Here is a 19,114-nt window from a genome sequence, read left to right as displayed (position 1 = left end):
GAAGGCAGCTGTGGTAGATCAGTGGTTAGAGCATCGAACGCGTTATTCGAAGGTCGTAGGTTCGATTCCTGCCCACGGCTGGTTATTTTTTCATCCACTTTTCTTTCTTCTTATTTACATTCCATTGATTCTAATAACTTCCCCTGTACATTCCTTGGCATTACTGTCTGTTAGATCTCAATATAATTGTGGTAAAACATGGAAAAACAAAGCCCCTAGGTATACACTTCTTTCCCTTATTTCATTGAATGATGGTCTCGTACTCGCAGAATTGGTGTGTTTAGGTTGTATAAAAGGGACAATTAATCAGCTGCCCGCTCACAATAAGTTCACGTGCTACGTGACGCCAAACATGCGCATAAGAGTGTTTTCACATTCGTCGTTTGGCTTATAGATGGCGCTGACTGTCACTCCTACTTCTAAATTCACATATAAACTCAAAAAAGTGGATGGAGGGAAGGCCGCTGTGGTAGCTCAGTGATTAGACCATCGAACGCGTTATTTGAAGGTCGTAGGTTCGATTTCTGCCCACGGCTTGTTATTTTTTCATCCACTTTTCTTTCTTCCTATTTACATTCCATTGGTTCTAATAACTTCCCCTGTACGTTCCTTGGCATGACTGTCTGTTAGATCTCATTAATATTGTGTTAAAACACGAAAAAACGAGCCCTTAGGTTTACACTTCTTTCCCCTATTTCATTGAGCTAGGGTCTCGTACTGGCAGACTTGGTGTGTTTAGGTTGTATGAGAGGGACAATTAATCAGCTGCCCGATCATAATAAGTTCACGTGCTACGTGACGCCAAACATGTGCATAAATGTGTTTTCACATTCGTCGTTTGGCTTATAGATGGCGCTGACTGTCACTCCTACTTCTAAATTCACATATAAACTCATAAAAGTGGATGGAGGGAAGGCAGCTGTGGTAGATCAGTGGTTAGAGCATCGAACGCGTTATTTGAAGGTCGTAGGTTCGATTCCGCCCACGGCTGGTTATTTTTTCATCCACTTTTCTTTCTTCTTATTTACATTCCATTGGTTCAAATAACTTCCCCTGTACATTCCTTGGCATTACTGTCTGTTAGATCTCATTATTATTGTGTTAAAACACGCAAAAACGAGCCCTTATGTATACACTTCTTTCCCTTATTTCATTGAACGACGGTCTCGTACTGGCAGACTTGGTATCTTTGGGTTGTATAAGAGGGACAATAAATCAGCTGCCCGCTCATAATAAGTTCACGTGCTACGTGACGCCAAACATGCGCCTAAGAGTGTTTTCACCATTGTCGTTTTGCTTATAGATGGTGCTGACTGTCACTCATTCTTCTGAATTCACATATAAACTCAGATAATTGGATTGAGGGAAGGCCGCTGTGGTAGCTCAGTGGTTAGAGCATGGAACGTGTTATTTGAAGGTCGTAGGTTCGACTCCTGCCCACGGCTGGTTATTTTTTCATCCACTTTTCTTTCTTCTTATTTACATTCCATTGGTTCTAATAACTTCCCCTGTACATTTCTTGGCATTACTGTCTGTTAGATCTCAATAATATTGTGTTAAATACGAAAAAACAAAGCCCTAGGTATACACTTCTTTCCCTTATTTCATTGAATGAGGGTCTCGTACTCGCAGAATTCGTGTGTTTAGGTTGTATAAGAGGGACAATAAATCAGCTGCCCGCTCACAATGAGTTCACGTGCTACGTGACGCCAAACATGCGCATAAGAGTGTTTTCACATTCGTCGTTTGGCTTATAGATGGCGCTGACTGTCACTCCTACTTCCAAATTCACATATAAACTCAAAAAAGTGGATGGAGGGAAGGCCGCTGTGGTAGCTCAGTGGTTAGACCATCGAACGCGTTATTTGAAGGTCGTAGGTTCGATTTCTGCCCACGGCTGGTTATTTTTTCATCCTCTTTTCTTTCTTCTTATTTACATTCTATTGGTTCTAGTAACTTCCCCTGTACATTCCTTGACATGACTGTCTTTTAGATCTCATTAATATTGTGTTAAACGTGGAAAAACCAGCCCTTAGGTATACACTTCTTTCCTCTATTTCATTGAGCTAGGGTCTCGTACTGGCAGACTTGGTGTGTTTAGGTTGTATAAGAGGAACAATTAATCAGCTGCCCGCTCATAATAAGTTCACGTGCTACGTGATGCCAAACATATGCATAAGTGTGTTTTCACATTCGTCGTTTGGCTTATAGATGGAACTGACTGTCACTCCTATTTCTAAATTCACATATAAACTCATAAAAGTGGGTGGAGGGAAGGCAGCTCTGGTAGATCAGTGGTTAGAGCATCGAACGCGTTATTCGAAGGTCGTAGGTTCGATTCCTGCCCACGGCCGGTTATTTTTTCATCCACTTTTCTTTCTTCTTATTTACATTCCATTGGTTCTAATAACTTCCCCTGTACATTCCTTGGCATTACTGTCTGTTAGATCTCATTAATATTGTGTTAAAACACGGAAAAACGAGCCCTTAGGTATACACTTCTTTCCCTTATTTCATTGAACGAGTGTCACGTACCGGCAGAATTGGTGTGTTTAGGTTGTATAAAAGGGACAATTAGTCAGCGGCCCGCTCATAATAAGTTCACGTGCTACGTGACGCCAAACATGCGCATAAGAGTGTTTTCACATTCGTCGTTTGGCTTATAGATGGCGCTGACTGTCACTTCTTCTTCTAAGTTCACATATAAACTCAAAAAAGTGGATGGAAGGAAGGCCGCTGTGGTAGCTCAGTGGTTAAAGCATCGAACGCGTTATTTGAAGGTCGTATGTTCGATTCCTGCCCACGGCTCGTTACTCCTTCATCCACTTTTCTTTCTTCTTATTTACATCCCATTGGTTCTAATAACTTCCCCTGTACATTCCTTGGCATTACTGTCTGTTAGATCTCATTATTATTGTGTTAAAACACGCAAAAACGAGCCCTTAGGTATACACTTCTTTCCCTTATTTCATTGAACGACGGTCTCGTACTGGCAGACTTGGTGTGTTTAGGTTGTATAAGAGGGACAATTATTCAGCTGCTCGCTCATAATAAGTTCACGTGCTACGTGACGCCAAACATGCGCATAACAGTGTTTTCACATTCGTCGTTTGGCTTATAGATGGCGCTGACTGTCACTCCTTCTTCTAAGTTCACATATAAAGTCAAAAAAGTGGATGGAGGGAAGGCCGCTGTGGTAGATCAGTGGTTAGAGCATCGAACGCGTTATTCGAAGGTCGTAGGTTCGATTCCTGCCCACGGCTGGTTATTTTTTCATCCACTTTTCTTTCTTCTTATTTACATTCCATTGGTTCAAATAACTTCCCCTGTAAATTCCTTGGCATTACTGTCTGTTAGATCTCATTATTATTGTGTTAAAACACGGAAAAACAAAGCCCCTAGGTATACACTTCTTTCCCTTATTTCATTGAATGAGGGTCTCATACTCGCAGAATTGGTGTGTTTAGGTTGTATAAGAGGGACAATTATTCAGCTGCCCGCTCACAATAAGTTCACGTGCTACGTGACGCCAAACATGCGCATAAGAGTGTTTTCACATGTGTCGTTTGGCTTATAGATGGCGCTGACTGTCACTCCTTCTTTTAAGTTCACATATAAACTCAAAAAAGTGGATGGAGGGAAGGCCGCTGTGGTAGCTCAGTGGTTAGAGCATCGAACGTGTTATTTGAAGGTCGTAGGTTCGATTCCTGCCCACGGCTGGTTATTTTTTCATCCACTTTTCTTTCTTCTTATTTACATTCCATTGGTTCTAATAACTTCCCCTGTACATTCCTTGGCATTACTGTCTGTTAGATCTCATTATTATTGTGTTAAAGTACGGAAAAACGAGCGCTTAGGTATACACTTTTTTCCCTTATTTCATTGAGCTAGGGTCTCGTACTGGCAGACTTGGCGTGTTTAGGTTGTATGAGAGGGACAATTATTCAGCTGCCCGCTCATAATAAGTTCACGTGCTACGTGATGCCAAACATGTGCATAAGTGTGTTTTCACAATCGTTGTTTTGCTTATAGATGGTGCTGACTGTCACTCCTTCTTCTTAATTCACATATAAACTAAAAAAAGTGGATGGAGGGAAGGCCACTGTGGTAGCTCAGTGGTTAGAGCATCGAACGTGTTATTTGAAGGTCGTAGGTTTGATTCCTGCCCACGGCTGGTTATTTTTTCATCCACTTTTCATTCTTCTTATTTACATTCCATTGGTTCTAATAACTTCCCCTGTACATTCCTTGGCATTACTGTCTGTTAGATCTCATTATTATTGTGTTAAAACACGGAAAAACGAGCCCTTAGGTATACACTTCTTTCCCTTATTTCATTGAACGAGTGTCTCGTACCGGCAGAATTGGTGTGTTTATGTTGTATAAGAGGGACAATTAGTCAGCTGCCCGCTCCTAATAAGTTCACGTGCTACGTAACGCCAAACATGCGCATAAGAGTGTTTTCACATTCGTCGTTTGGCTTATAGATGGCGCTGACTGTCACTCCTTCGTCTAAGTTCACATATAAACTCAAAAAAGTGGATGGATGGAAGGCCGCTTTGGTAGCTCAGTGGTTAGAGCATCGAACGTGTTATTTGAAGGTCGTAGGTTCGATTCCTGCCCACGGCTGGTTATTTTTTCATCCACAATTCTTTCATCTTATTTACATTCCATTGGTTCTAATAACTTCCCCTGTACATTCCTTGGCATTACTGTCTGTTAGATCTCATTATTATTGTGTTAAAACACGGAAAAACGAGCGCTTAGGTATACACTTTTTTCCCTTATTTCATTGAACGAGGGTCTCGTACTGGCAGACTTGGTGTCTTTAGGTTGTATAAGAGGGACAATTAATCAGCTGCCCGCTCATAATAAGTTCACGTGCTACGTGACGCCAAACATGCGCATAAGAGTGTTTTCACAATCGTTGTTTTGCTTATAGATGGTGCTGACTGTCACTCCTTCTTCTGAATTCACATATAAACTCAAAAAAGTGGATGGAAGGAAGGCCGCTGTGGTAGCTCAGTGGTTAAAGCATCGAACGCGTTATTCGAAGGTCGTAGGTTCGATTCCTGCCCACGGCTGGTTATTTTTTCATCCTCTTTTCTTTCTTCTTATTTACATTTCATTGGTTCTAACAACTTCCCCTGTACATTCCTTGGCATTACTGTCTGTTACATCTCATTATTATTGTGTTAAAACACGCAAAAACGAGCCCTTAGGTATACACTTCTTTCCCTTATTTCATTGAACGACGGTCTCGTACTGGCAGACTTGGTGTCTTTGGGTTGTATAAGAGGGACAATAAATCAGCTGCCCGCTCATCATAAGTTCACGTGCTACGTGACGCCAAACATGCGCATAAGAGTGTTTTCACCATTGTCGTTTTGCTTATAGATGGTGCTGACTGTCACTCCTTCTGAATTCACATATAAACTCAGAAAAGTGGATGGAGGGAAGGCCGCTGTGGTAGCTCAGTGGTTGGAGCATGGAACGTGTTATTTGAAGGTCGTAGGTTCGATTCCTGCCCACGGCTGGTTATTTTTTTCATCCACTTTTCCTTCTTTTTATTTACATTCCATTGGTTCTAATAACTTCCCCTGTACATTCCTTGGCATTACTGTCTGTTAGATCTCAATAATATTGTGTTAAAACACGGAAAAACAAAGCCCCTAGGTATACACTTCTTTCCCTTTTTTCATTGAATGAGGGTCTCATACTCGCAGAAATGGTGTGTTTAGGTTGTATAAGAGGGACAATTAATCAGCTGCCCGCTCACAATAAGTTCACGTGCTACGTGACGCCAAACATGCGCATAAGAGTGTTTTCACATTCGTCGTTTGGCTTATAGATGGCGCTGACTGTCACTCCTTCTTCTAAGTTCACATATGAACTCAAAAAAGTGGATGGAGGGAAGGCCGCTGTGGTAGCTCAGTGGTTAGACCTTCGAACGCGTTATTTGAAGGTCGTAGGTTCGATTTCTGCCCACGGCTGGTTATTTTTTCATCCACTTTTCTTTCTTCTTATTTACATTCCATTGGTTCTAGTAACTTCCCCTGTACATTCCTTGACATGACTGTCTGTTAGATCTCATTAATATTGTGTTAAACGCGGAAAAACGAGCCCTTAGGTATACACTTCTTTCCTCTATTTCATTGAGCTAGGGTCTCGTACTGGCAGACTTGGTGTGTTTAGGTTGTATAAGAGGAACAATTAATCAACTGCCCGCTCATAATAAGTTCACGTGCTATGTGATGCCAAACATATGCATAAGTGTGTTTTCACATTTGTCGTTTGGCTTATAGATGGAACTGACTGTCACTCCTACTTCTAAATTCACATATAAACTCATAAAAGTGGGTGGAGGGAAGGCAGCTGTGGTAGATCAGTGGTTAGAGCATCGAACGCGTTATTCGAAGGTTGTAGGTTCGATTCCTGCCCACGGCTGGTTATTTTTTCATCCACTTTTCTTTCTTCTTATTTACATTCCATTGGTTCTAATAACTTCCCCTGTACATTCGTTGGCATTACTGTCTGTTAGATCTCATTAATATTGTGTTAAAACACGGAAAAACGAGCACTTAGGTATACACTTCTTTCCCTTATTTCATTGAACGACGGTCTCGTACTGGCAGACTTGGTGTGTTTAGGTTGTATAAGAGGGACAATTAATCAGCTGCTCGCTCATAATAAGTTCACGTGCTACGTGACGCCAAACATGCGCATAGGAGTGTTTTCACAATCGTCGTTTGGTTTATAGATGGCGCTGACTGTGACTCCTTCTTTTAAGTTCACATATAAACTCAAAAAAGTGGATGGCGGGAAGGCAGCTGTGGTAGATCAGTGGTTAGAGCATCGAACGCGTTATTCGAAGGTCGTAGGTTCGATTCCTGCCCACGGCTGATTATTTTTTCATCCACTTTTCTTTCTTCTTATTTACATTCCATTGGTTCTGATAACTTCCCCTGTACATTCCTTGGCATTACTGTCTGTTAGTTCTCAATATAATTGTGGTAAAACACGGAAAAACAAAGTTCTAGGTATACACTTCTTTACCTTATTTCATTGAATGAGGGTCTCGTACTCGCAGAATTGGTGTGTTTAGGTTGTATAAAAGGGACAATTAATCAGCTGCCCGCTCACAATACGTTCACGTGCTACGTGACGCCAAACATGCGCATAAGAGTGTTTTTACATTCGTCGTTTGGCTTATAGATGGCGCTGACTGTCACTCCTACTTCCAAATGCACATATAAACTCAAAAAAGTGGATGGAGGGAAGGCCGCTGTGGTAGCTCAGTGATTAGACCATCGAACGCGTTATTTGAAGGTCGTAGGTTCGATTTCTGCCCACGGCTTGTTATTTTTTCATCGACTTTTCTTTCTTCCTATTTACATTCCATTGGTTCTAATAACTTCCCCTGTACGTTCCTTGGCATGACTGTCTGTTAGATCTCATTAATATTGTGTTAAAACACGAAAAAACGAGCCCTTAGGTTTACACTTCTTTCCCCTATTTCATTGAGCTAGGGTCTCGTACTGGCAGACTTGGTGTGTTTAGGTTGTATGAGAGGGACAATTAATCAGCTGCCCGCTCATAATAAGTTCACGTGCTACGGGACGCCAAACATGTGCATAAGTGTGTTTTCACATTCGTCGTTTGGCTTATAGATGGCGCTGACTGTCACTCCTACTTCTAAATTCACATATAAACTCATAAAAGTGGATGGAGGGAAGGCAGCTGTGGTAGATCAGTGGTTAGAGCATCGAACGCGTTATTTGAAGGTCGTAGGTTCGATTCTGCCCACGGCTGGTTATTTTTTCATCCACTTTTCTTTCTTCTTATTTACATTCCATTGGTTCAAATAACTTCCCCTGTACATTCCTTGGCATTACTGTCTGTTAGTTCTCAATATAATTGTGGTAAAACACGGAAAAACAAAGCCCCTAGGTATACACTTCTTTCCCTTATTTCATTGAATGAGGGTCTCGTACTCGCAGAATTGGTGTGTTTAGGTTGTATAAAAGGGACAATAAATCAGCTCCCGCTCATAATAAGTTCACGTGCTACGTGACGCCAAACATGCGCATAAGAGTGTTTTCACCATCATTGTTTTGCTTATAGATGGTGCTGACTGTCACTCCTTCTTCTGAATTCACATATGAACTCAAAAAAGTGGATGGAGGGAAGGCCGCTGTGGTAGCTCAGTAGTTAGAGCATCGAACGTGTTATTTGAAGTCGTAGGTTTGATTCCTGCCCACGGCTGGTTATTTTTTCATCCACTTTTTTTTCTTCTCATTTACATTTCATTGGTTCTAATAACTTCCCCTGTACATTTCTTGGCATTACTGTCTGTTAGATCTCAATAATATTGTGTTAAAATACGGAAAAACAAAGCCTCTAGGTATACACTTCTTTCCCTTATTTCATTGAATGAGGTATCTGGTACTCGCAGAATTCGTGTGTTTAGGTTGTATAAGAGGGACAATAAATCAGCTGCCCGCTCACAATGAGTTCACGTGCTACGTGACGCCAAACCTGCGCATAAGAGTGTTTTCGAATTCGTCGTTTGGCTTATAGATGGCGCTGACTGTCACTCCTACTTCCAAATTCACATATAAACTCAAAAAAGTGGATGGAGGGAAGGCCGCTGTGGTAGCTCAGTGGTTAGACCATCGAACGCGTTATTTGAAGGTCGTAGGTTCGATTTCTGCCCACGGCTGGTTATTTTTTCATCCACCTTTCTTTCTTCTTATTTACATTCCATTGGTTCTAGTAACTTCCCCTGTACATTCCTTGGCATGACTGTCTGTTAGATCTCATTAATATTGTGTTAAACACGGAAAAACGAGCCCTTAGGTATACACTTCTTTCCTCTATTTCATTGAGCTAGGGTGTCGTACTGGCAGACTTGGTGTGTTTAGGTTGTATAAGAGGAACAATTAATCAGCTGCCCGCTCATAATAAGTTCACGTGCTACGTGATGCCAAACATATGCATAAGTGTGTTTTCACATTCTTCGTTTGGCTCATAGATGGAACTCACTGTCACTCCTACTTCTAAATTCACATATAAACTCAAAAAAGTGGGTGGAGGGAAGGCAGCTGTGGTAGATCAGTGGTTAGAGCATCGAACGCGTTATTCGAAGGTCGTAGGTTCGATTCCTGACCACGGCTGGTTATTTTTTCATCCACTTTTCTTTCTTCTTATTTACATTCCATTGGTTCTAATAACTTCCCCTGTACATTCCTTGGCATTACTGTCTGTTAGATCTCATTAATATTGTGTTAAAACACGGAAAAACGAGCCCTTAGGTATACACTTCTTTCCCTTATTTCATTGAACGAGTGTCACGTACCGGCAGAATTGGTGTGTTTAGGTTGTATAAGAGGGACAATTAGTCAGCTGCCCGCTCATAATAAGTTCACGTGCTACGTGACACCAAACATGCGCATAAGAGTGTTTTCACATTCGTCGTTTGGCTTATAGATGGCGCTGACTGTCACTCCTACTTCCAAATTCACATATAAACTCAAAAAAGTGGATGGAGGGAAGGCCGCTGTGGTAGCTCAGTGATTAGACCATCGAACGCGTTATTTGAAGGTCGTAGGTTCGATTTCTGCCCACGGCTTGTTATTTTTTCATCGACTTTTCTTTCCTCCTATTTACATTCCATTGGTTCTAATAACTTCCCCTGTACGTTCCTTGGCATGACTGTCTGTTAGATCTCATTATTATTGTGTTAAAACACGAAAAAACGAGCCCTTAGGTTTACACTTCTTTCCCCTATTTCATTGAGCTAGGGTCTCGTACTGGCAGACTTGGTGTGTTTAGGTTGTATGAGAGGGACAATTAATCAGCTGCCCGCTCATAATAAGTTCACGTGCTACGGGACGCCAAACATGTGCATAAGTGTGTTTTCACATTCGTCGTTTGGCTTATAGATGGCGCTGACTGTCACTCCTACTTCTAAATTCACATATAAACTCATAAAGTGGATGGAGGGAAGGCAGCTGTGGTAGATCAGTGGTTAGACCATCTAACGCGTTATTCGAAGGTCGTAGGTTCGATTCCGCCCACGCCTGGTTATTTTTTCATCCACTTTTCTTTCTTCTTATTTACATTCCTTTGGTTCAAATAACTTCCCCTGTACATTCCTTGGCATTACTGTCTGTTAGATCTCATTAATATTGTGTTAAAACACGCAAAAACGAGCCCTTAGGTATACACTTTTTCCCTTATTTCATTGAACGAGGGTCTCGTACTGGCAGACTTGATGTCTTTGGGTTGTATAAGAGGGACAATAAATCAGCTGCCCGCTCATAATAAGTTCACGTGCTACGTGACGCCAAACATGCGCATAAGAGTGTTTCCACAATCGTTGTTTTGCTTATAGATGGTGCTGACTGTCACTCCTTCTTCTAAATTCACATATAAACTAAAAAAAGTGGATGCAGGGAAGGCCACTGTGGTAGCTCAGTGGTTAGAGTATCGAACGTGTTATTTGAAGGTCGTAGGTTTGATTCCTGCCCACGGCTGGTTATTTTTTCATCCACTTTTCATTCTTCTTATTTACATTCCATTGGTTCTAATAACTTCCCCTGTACATTCCTTGGCATTACTGTCTGTTAGATCTCATTAATATTGTGTTAAAACACGGAAAAACGAGCCCTTAGGTATACACTTCTTTCCCTTATTTCATTGAACGAGTGTCTCGTACCGGCAGAATTGGTGTGTTTAGGTTGTATAAGAGGGACAATTAGTCAGCGGCCCGCTCATAATAAGTTCACGTGCTACGTGACGCCAAACATGCGCATAAGAGTGTTCTCACGTTCGTCGTTTGGCTTATAGATGGCGCTGACTGTCACTCCTTCTTCTAAGTTCACATATAAACTCAAAAAAGTGGATGGATGGAAGGTCGCTGTGGTAGCTCAGTGGTTAGAGCATCGAACGCGTTATATAAAGGTCGTATGTTCCATTCCTGCCCACGGATCGTTACTCTTTCATCCACTTTTCTTTCTTCTTATTTACATTCCATTGGTTCAAATAACTTCCCCTGTACATTCCTTGGCATTACTGTCTGTTAGATCTCATTAATATGGTGTTAAAACACGCAAAAATGAGCCCTTAGGTATACACTTCTTTCCCTTCTTTCATTGAAAGAGGGTCTCGTACTGGCAGACTTGGTGTCTTTGGGTTGTATAAGAGGGACAATAAATCAGCTGCCCGCTCATAATAAGTTCACGTGCTACGTGACGCCAAACATGCGCATAAGAGTGTTTTCACAATCGTTGTTTTGCTTATAGATGGTGCTGACTGTCACTCCTTCTTCTGAATTCACATATAAACTCAAAAAAGTGGATGGAAGGAAGGCCGCTGTGGTAGCTCAGTGGTTAAAGCATCGAACGCGTTATTCGAAGGTCGTAGGTTCGATTCCTGCCCACGGCTGGTTATTTTTTCATCCACTTTTCTTTCTTCTTATTTACATTCCATTGATTCTAACAACTTCCCCTGTACATTCCTTGTCATTACTGTCTGTTAGATCTCAATAATATTGCGTTAAAACACGGAAAACGAGCCCTTAGGTATACACTTTTTTCCCTTATTTCATTGAACGAGGGTCTCGTACTGGCAGACGTGTTGTGTTTAGGTTGTATAAGAGGGACAATTAATCAGATGCCCGCTCACAATAAGTTCACGTGCTACGTGACGCCAAACATGCGCATAGGAGTGTTTTCACATTTGTCGTTTGGCTTATAGATGGCGCTGACTGTCACTCCTTCTTCTAAGTTCACATATAAACTCAAAAAAGTGGATGGATGGAAGGCCGCTGTGGTAGCTCAGTGGTTAGAGCATCGAACGCGTTATTTAAAGGTCGTATGTTCGATTCCTTCCCACGGCTCGTTACTCTTTCATCCACTTTTCTTTCTTCTCAATTACATTCCATTGGTTCTAATAACTTCCCCTGTACATTCCTTGGCATTACTGTCTGTTAGATCTCATTATATTGTGTTAAAACACTCAAAAACGAGCCCTTAGGTATACACTTCTTTCCCTTATTACAATGAACGAGGGTCTTGTACTGGCAGACTTGGTGTGTTTAGGTTGTATAAGAGGGACAATTAATCAGCTGCTTGCTCATAATAAGTTCACGTGCTACGTGACGCCAAACATGCACATAGGAGTGTTTTCACATTCATTGTTTGGTTTATAGATGGCGCTGACTGTCACTCCTTCTTCTAAGTTCACATATAAACTCAAAAAAGTGGATGGATGGAAGGCCGCTGTGGTAGCTCAGTGGTTAGAGCATCGAACGCGTTATTTAAAGGTCGTATGTTCGATTCCTTCCCACGGCTCGTTACTCTTTCATCCACTTTTCTTTCTTCTCAATTACATTCCATTGGTTCTAATAACTTCCCCTGTACATTCCTTGGCATTACTGTCTGTTAGATCTCATTATATTGTGTTAAAACACTCAAAAAACGAGCCCTTAGGTATACACTTCTTTCCCTTATTACAATGAACGAGGCTCTTGTACTGGCAGACTTGGTGTGCTTAGGTTGTAGAGGAGGGACAATTAATCAGCTGCTCGCTCATTATAAGTTCACGTGCCACGTGACGCCAAACATGCGCATAGGAGTGTTTTCACATTCGTCGTTTGGCTTATAGATGGCACTGACTGCCACTCCTTCTTCTAAGTTCACATATAAACTCAAAAAAGTGGATGGAGGGAAGGCAGCTGTGGTAGATCAGTGGTTAGAGCATCGAACGCGTTATTCGAAGGTCGTAGGTTTGATTCCTGCCCACGGCTGGTTATTTTTTCATCCACTTTTCTTTCTTCTTATTTACATTCCATTGGTTCTAATAACTTCCCCTGTACATTCCTTGGCATTACTGTCTGTTAGATCTCAATATAATTGTGGTAAAACACGGAAAAACAAAGCCCCTAGGTATACACTTCTTTCCCTTATTTCATTGATTGAGGGTCTCGTACTCGCAGACCTGGTGTGTTTAGGTTGTATAAAAGGGACAATTAATCAGCTGCCCGCTCACAATAAGTTCACGTGCTACGTGACGCCAAACATGCGCATAAGAGTGTTTTCACATTCGTCGTTTGGCTAATAGATGGCGCTGACTGTCACTCCTACTTCCAAATTCACATATAAACTCAAAAAAGTGGATGGAGGGAAGGCCGCTGTGGTAGCTCAGTGATTAGACCATCGAACGCGTTATTTGAAGGTCGTAGGTTCGATTTCTGCCCACGGCTTGTTATTTTTTCATCCACTTTTCTTTCTTCCTATTTACATTCCATTGGTTCTAATAACTTCCCTCTACGTTCCTTGGCATGACTGTCTGTTAGATCTCATTAATATTGTGTTAAAACACGAAAAAACGAGCCCTTTGGTTTACACTTCTTTCCCCTATTTCATTGAGCTAGGGTCTCGTACTGGCAGACTTGGTGTGTTTAGGTTGTATGAGAGGGACAATTAATCAGCTGCCTGCTCATAATAAGTTCACGTGCTACGTGACGCCAAACATGTGCATAAGTGTGTTTTCACATTCGTCGTTTGGCTTATAGATGGCGCTGACTGTCACTCCTACTTCTGAATTCACATATAATCTCATAAAAGTGGATGGAGGGAAGGCAGCTGTGGTAGATCAGTGGTTAGAGCATCGAACGCGTTATTCGAAGGTCGTAGGTTCGATTCCGCCCACGGCGGTTATTTTTTCATCCACTTTTCTTTCTTCTTATTTACATTCCATTGGTTCAAATAACTTCCCCTGTACATTCCTTGGCATTAATGTCTGTTAGATCTCATTAATATTGTGTTAAAACACGCAAAAACGAGCCCTTAGGTATACACTTCTTTCCCTTATTTCATTGAACGACGGTCTCGTACTGGCAGACTTGGTGTCTTTGGGTTGTATAAGAAGGGACAATAAATCAGCTGCCCGCTCATAATAAGTTCACGTGCTACGTGACGCCCAACATGCGCATAAGAGTGTTTTCACCATTGTCGTTTTGCCTATAGAAGGTGCTGACTGTCACTCCTTCTGAATTCACGTATAAACTCAGAAAAGTGGATGGAGGGAAGGCCGCTGTGGTAGCTCAGTGGTTAGAGCATCGAACGTGTTATTTGAAGGTAGTAGGTTCGATTCCTGCCCACGGCTGGTTATTTTTTTCATCCACTTTTCCTTCTTCTTATTTACATTCCATTGGTTCTAATAACTTCCCCTGTACATTCCTTGGCATTACCGTCTGTTAGATCTCATTAATATTGTGTTAAAACACGCAAAAACGAGCCCTTAGGTATACACTTCTTTCCCTTATTTCATTGAACGACGGTCTCGTACTGGCAGACTTGGTGTGTTTAGGTTGTATAAGAGGGACAATTAATCAGCTGCTTGCTCATAATAAGTTCACGTGCTACGTGACGCCAAACATGCACATAGGAGTGTTTTCACATTCATTGTTTGGTTTATAGATGGCGCTGACTGTCACTTCTTCTTTTAGGTTCACATATAAACTCAAAAAAGTGGATGGAAGGAAGGCCGCTGTGGTAGCTCAGTGGTTAGAGCATCGAACGCGTTATTTGAAGGTCGTATGTTCGATTCCTGCCCACGGCTCGTTACTCCTTCATCCACTTTTCTTTCTTCTTATTTACATTCCATTGGTTCTAATAACTTCCCCTGCACATTCCTTGGCATTACTGTCGGTTAGATCTAATTATTATTGTGTTAAAACACGCAAAAACGAGCCCTTAGGTATACACTTCTTTCCCTTATTTCAATGAACGAGGGTCTCGTACTGGCAGACTTGGTGTGTTTAGGTTGTATAAGAGGGACAATTATTCAGCTGCCCGCTCACAATTAGTTCACGTGCTACGTGACGCCAAACATGCGCATAGGAGTGTTTTCACATTCGTCGTTTGGCTTATAGATGGCGCTGACTGTCACTCCTACTTCCAAATTCACATATAAACTCAAAAAAGTGGATGGAGGGAAGGCCGCTGTGGTAGCTCAGTGGTTAGACCATCGAACGCGTTATTTGAAGGTCGTAGGTTCGATTTCTGCCCACGGCTGGTTATTTTTTCATCCACTTTTCTTTCTTATTATTTACATTCCATTGGTTCTAATAACTTCTCCTGTACATTCTTTGGCATGACTGTCTGTTAGATCTCATTAATATTGTGTTAAACACGGAAAAACGAGCCCTTAGGTATACACTTCTTTCCCCTATTTCATTGCGCTAGGGTCTCGTACTGGGAGACTTGGTGTGTTTAAGTTGTATAAGAGGGACAATTATTCAGCTGCCCGCTCATAATAAGTTCACGTGCTACGTGACGCCAAACATGTGCATAAGTGTGTTTTCACATTCGTCGTTTGGCTTATAGATGAAACTGACTGTCACTCCTACTTCTAAATTCACATATAAACTCATAAAATTGGATGAAGGGAAGGCAGCTGTGGTAGATCAGTGGTTAAAGCATCGAACGCGTTATTCGAAGGTCGTAGGTTCGATGCCTGCCCACGGCTGGTTATTTTTTCATCCACTTTTCTTTCTTCTTATTTACATTCCATTGGTTCTAATAACTTCCCCTGTACATTCCTTGGCATTACTGTCTGTTAGATCTCATTATTATTGTGTTAAAACACGCAAAAACGAGCCCTTAGGTATACACTTCTTTCCCTTATTTCAATGAACGAGGGTCTCGTACTGGCAGACTTGGTGTGTTTAGGTTGTAGAGGAGGGACAATTAATAAGCTGCTCGCTCATTATAAGTTCACGTGCTATGTGACGCAAACATGCGCATAGGAGTGTTTTCACATTCGTCGTTTGGCTTATAGATGGCGCTGACTGTCACTCCTTCTTCTAAGTTCACATATAAACTCAAAAAAGTGGATGGAAGGAAGGCCGTTGTTGTAGCCCAGCGGTTAGAGCATCGAACGCGTTATTTGAAGGTCGTATGTTCGATTCCTGCCCACGGCTGGTTATTTTTTCATCCACTTTTCTTCTTATTTACATTCCATTGGTTCTAATAACTTCCCCTATACATTCCTTGGCATGACTGTCTGTTAGATCTCATTAATATTGTGTTAAAACACGGAAAATCGAGCCCTTAGGTATACACATCTTTCCCCTATTTCATTGAGCTAGGGTCTCGTACTGGCAGACTTGGTGTGTTTAGGTTGTATAAGAGGAACAAATAATCAGCTGCCCGCTCATAATAAGTTCACGTGCTACGTGATGCCAAACATGTGCATAAGTGTGTTTTCACATTCGTCGTTTGGCTTATAGATGGCGCTGACTGTCACTCCTACTTCTAAATTCACATATAAACTCAGAAAAGTAGATGGAGGGACCGCCGCTGTGGTAGCTCAGTCGTTAGAGCATCGAACGCGTTATTCGAAGGTCATAGGTTCGATTTCTGCCCACGGCTGGTTTTTTTATCCACTTTTCTTTCTTCTTATTTACATTCCATTGGTTCTAATAACTTCCCCTGTACATTCCTTGGCATTACTATCTGTTAGGTCTCATTAATAATGTGTTAAAACAAGGAAAAACGAGCCCCTAGGTATAGCCTTCTTTCCCTTATTTCATTGAACGAGGGTCTCGTACTGGCAGACTTGGTGTGTTTAGCTGGTATAAGAGGGTCAATTATTCAGCTGCCCGCTCATAATAAGTTCCCGTGCTACGTGACGCCAAACATGCACATAAGAGTGTTTTTACATTCGTCGTTTGGCTTATAGATGGCGCTGACTGTCACTCCTACTGCTATATTCACATATTAACTCAAAAAAGTGAACGGAGGGAAGGCCGCTGTGGTAACTCAGTGGTTAGACCATTGAACGCTTTATTCGAAGGTCATAGGTTCGATTTCTGCCCACGGCTGGTAATTTTTTTATCCACTTTTCTTTCTTCTTATTTACATTCCATTGGTTTTAATAACTTCCCCTGCACATTCCTTGGCATTACTGCCTGTTAGATCTCATAATATTGTGTTAAAACGCGGAAAAACGAGCCCCTATGTATACACTTCTTTCCCTTACTTCATTGAACGAGGGTCTCGTACTAGCAGACTTGGTGTGTTTAGGTTGTATAAGAGGGACAATTAATCAGCTGCCCGCTCATAATAAGTTCACGTGCTACGTGACGCCAAACATGCGCATAAGTGTGTTTTCACATTCGTCGTTTGGCTTATAGATGGCGCTGACTGTCACTCCTAGTTCTAAATTATGATATAAACTCAAAAAAGTGGATGGAGGGAAGGCCGCTGTGGTAGCTCAGTGGTTAGCTAACGCGTTATTCGAAGGTCGCAGGTTCGATTCCAGCCCACGGCTGGTTATTTTTTTATGCACTATTATTTCTTCCTATTTACATTCTATTGGTTCTAATAACTTCCCCTGTACATTTTTTGGTATTATTGTCTGTTAGATCTCATTATTACTGTGTTAAAACAGTAAAACAGGAGTGGGCACGGCGGACCAGCTGCGGGCATGTGGCCTCACAAGCCATTTCTCTGCTTAATGCAGGTGCTCGTTTTTGGTTTGACTGGAGCGACGTATCATCCAAACTTCTGTTCTACCGGATCTACAAGCTGTCAAAACGTGCCTGTTCCTTCCACGTGGTTTCTTAACACGGGATCACCGACGGAGGCTTATCAAGGAACGTTTCTTCTCATGCCAGCCTTGGTCACACCCACGTCAACCCCAGCGCCACCTGCACGTCATGTGACATCGGTCAACAACTCTATAAAAGGACGACTGAAACTGCACACCTTCAGTGGGCACGGCGGACCAGCTGCGGGCATGTGGCCTCACAAGCCATTTCTCTGCTTAATGCAGGTGCTCGTTTTTGGTTTGACCGGAGCGACGTATCATCCAAACTTCTGTTCTACCGGATCTACAAGCTGTCAAAACGTGCCTGTTCCTTCCACGTGGTTTCTTAACACGGGATCACCGACGGAGGCTTATCAAGCAACCTTTCTTCTCATGCCAGCCTTGGTCACACCCACGTCAACCCCAGCGCCACCTGCACGTCATGTGACATCGGTCAACAACTCTATAAAAGGACGACTGAAACTGCACACCTTCAGTGGGCACGGCGGACCAGCTGTGGGCATGTGGCCTCACAAGCCATTTCTCTGCTTAATGCAGGTTAGTTATTACTCTGCTTCGTTCAAGAGCGATTACCGCTGCCTTTTGGTCTTGCCGTGCCCACGGCGTTGTGCTAGTATCGCTTACGAAATGTACTGTGCATGCTTGCTTCTATTGTGCGGTGATGTTGAGACAAATCCAGGTCCCGACATAGAAAAAATGCTGCAAGAACTACTGGTAGGACAAGCCAAATTGGTTAAAGATGTGGCGGCTCTTAGAACACAGCAAAATAACATGGAAAAGATTTTCGCTGATTGGGGCCGTCGGTTCACTGAATTAGAAAAACGTGCTGCTCGTGTAGATGATCTTGAACGGACCGTAAAATCTCTAGAATCCAAAATTGTGGACTTAGAAGACAGGAGTAGGCGTTCTAATCTGTTGATCTTCGGTCTTCAAGAGGAAGCCGGTGAAACGGAAACTGAGCTTAAGCAAAAAGTTGTTACCGATATATTTTCCGAGAAATTAAATGTAAATTGTAGCTCGATTGGAAGAATTTATCGTCTAGGGAAGCCGGGTAAACAAAGACCAGTTATCATTTTTTTTCAAAACTTTAATGAAAAACGTGATGTTCTAAAAAACGCCTACAAGCTAAAAGGGACAAGCTTTTCCGTACAAAACGATTACTCGCGTGAAACACTCAGAAAACGTAAATTGCTATGGGACAGTGCGAAAGCAGAAAAAAAAGATGGCAAGAAAGTCACTTTGATAGACGAGAAACTGCGAGTCGATAACGATTACTTTATATGGAGCGATCCCACCAACGGCAGGGTTAAAATTCATAACTATCGTAGCACTTCAAAAAAGGACTGACTTCCTCCACCTCGTGATTTCCGAATTTTGAACATTAATGCACGAAGTGTTCTTAATAAAACTGATAAGCTTGAAGCGGTTATTCTTGGGCATAACCCACACGTGGTCGTCATCACGGAGACCTGGTTGCATGACGAAATAGATG

At 42.0% G+C, this 19,114-nt stretch overlaps 1 non-coding gene across 1 annotated transcript; it reads left to right on the top strand.

Annotated features, from left to right (window-relative positions):
• Positions 1 to 3,646: 3,646 nt before the first annotated feature.
• On the top strand, positions 3,647 to 3,719 carry TRNAT-UGU (transfer RNA threonine (anticodon UGU)). Its single transcript has one exon. It is a non-coding gene; the product is annotated as a tRNA-Thr (tRNA).
• The last annotated feature ends 15,395 nt before the right edge of the window (positions 3,720 to 19,114 follow it).

Source organism: Rhipicephalus microplus, chromosome 1, assembly GCF_043290135.1.
Source record: "Rhipicephalus microplus isolate Deutch F79 chromosome 1, USDA_Rmic, whole genome shotgun sequence".
NCBI classification, from domain to species: domain Eukaryota; kingdom Metazoa; phylum Arthropoda; class Arachnida; order Ixodida; family Ixodidae; genus Rhipicephalus; species Rhipicephalus microplus.
The sequence above is the reverse complement of the archived record's forward strand: the minus strand, read 5'-3'. Positions and strand labels throughout refer to the sequence as shown.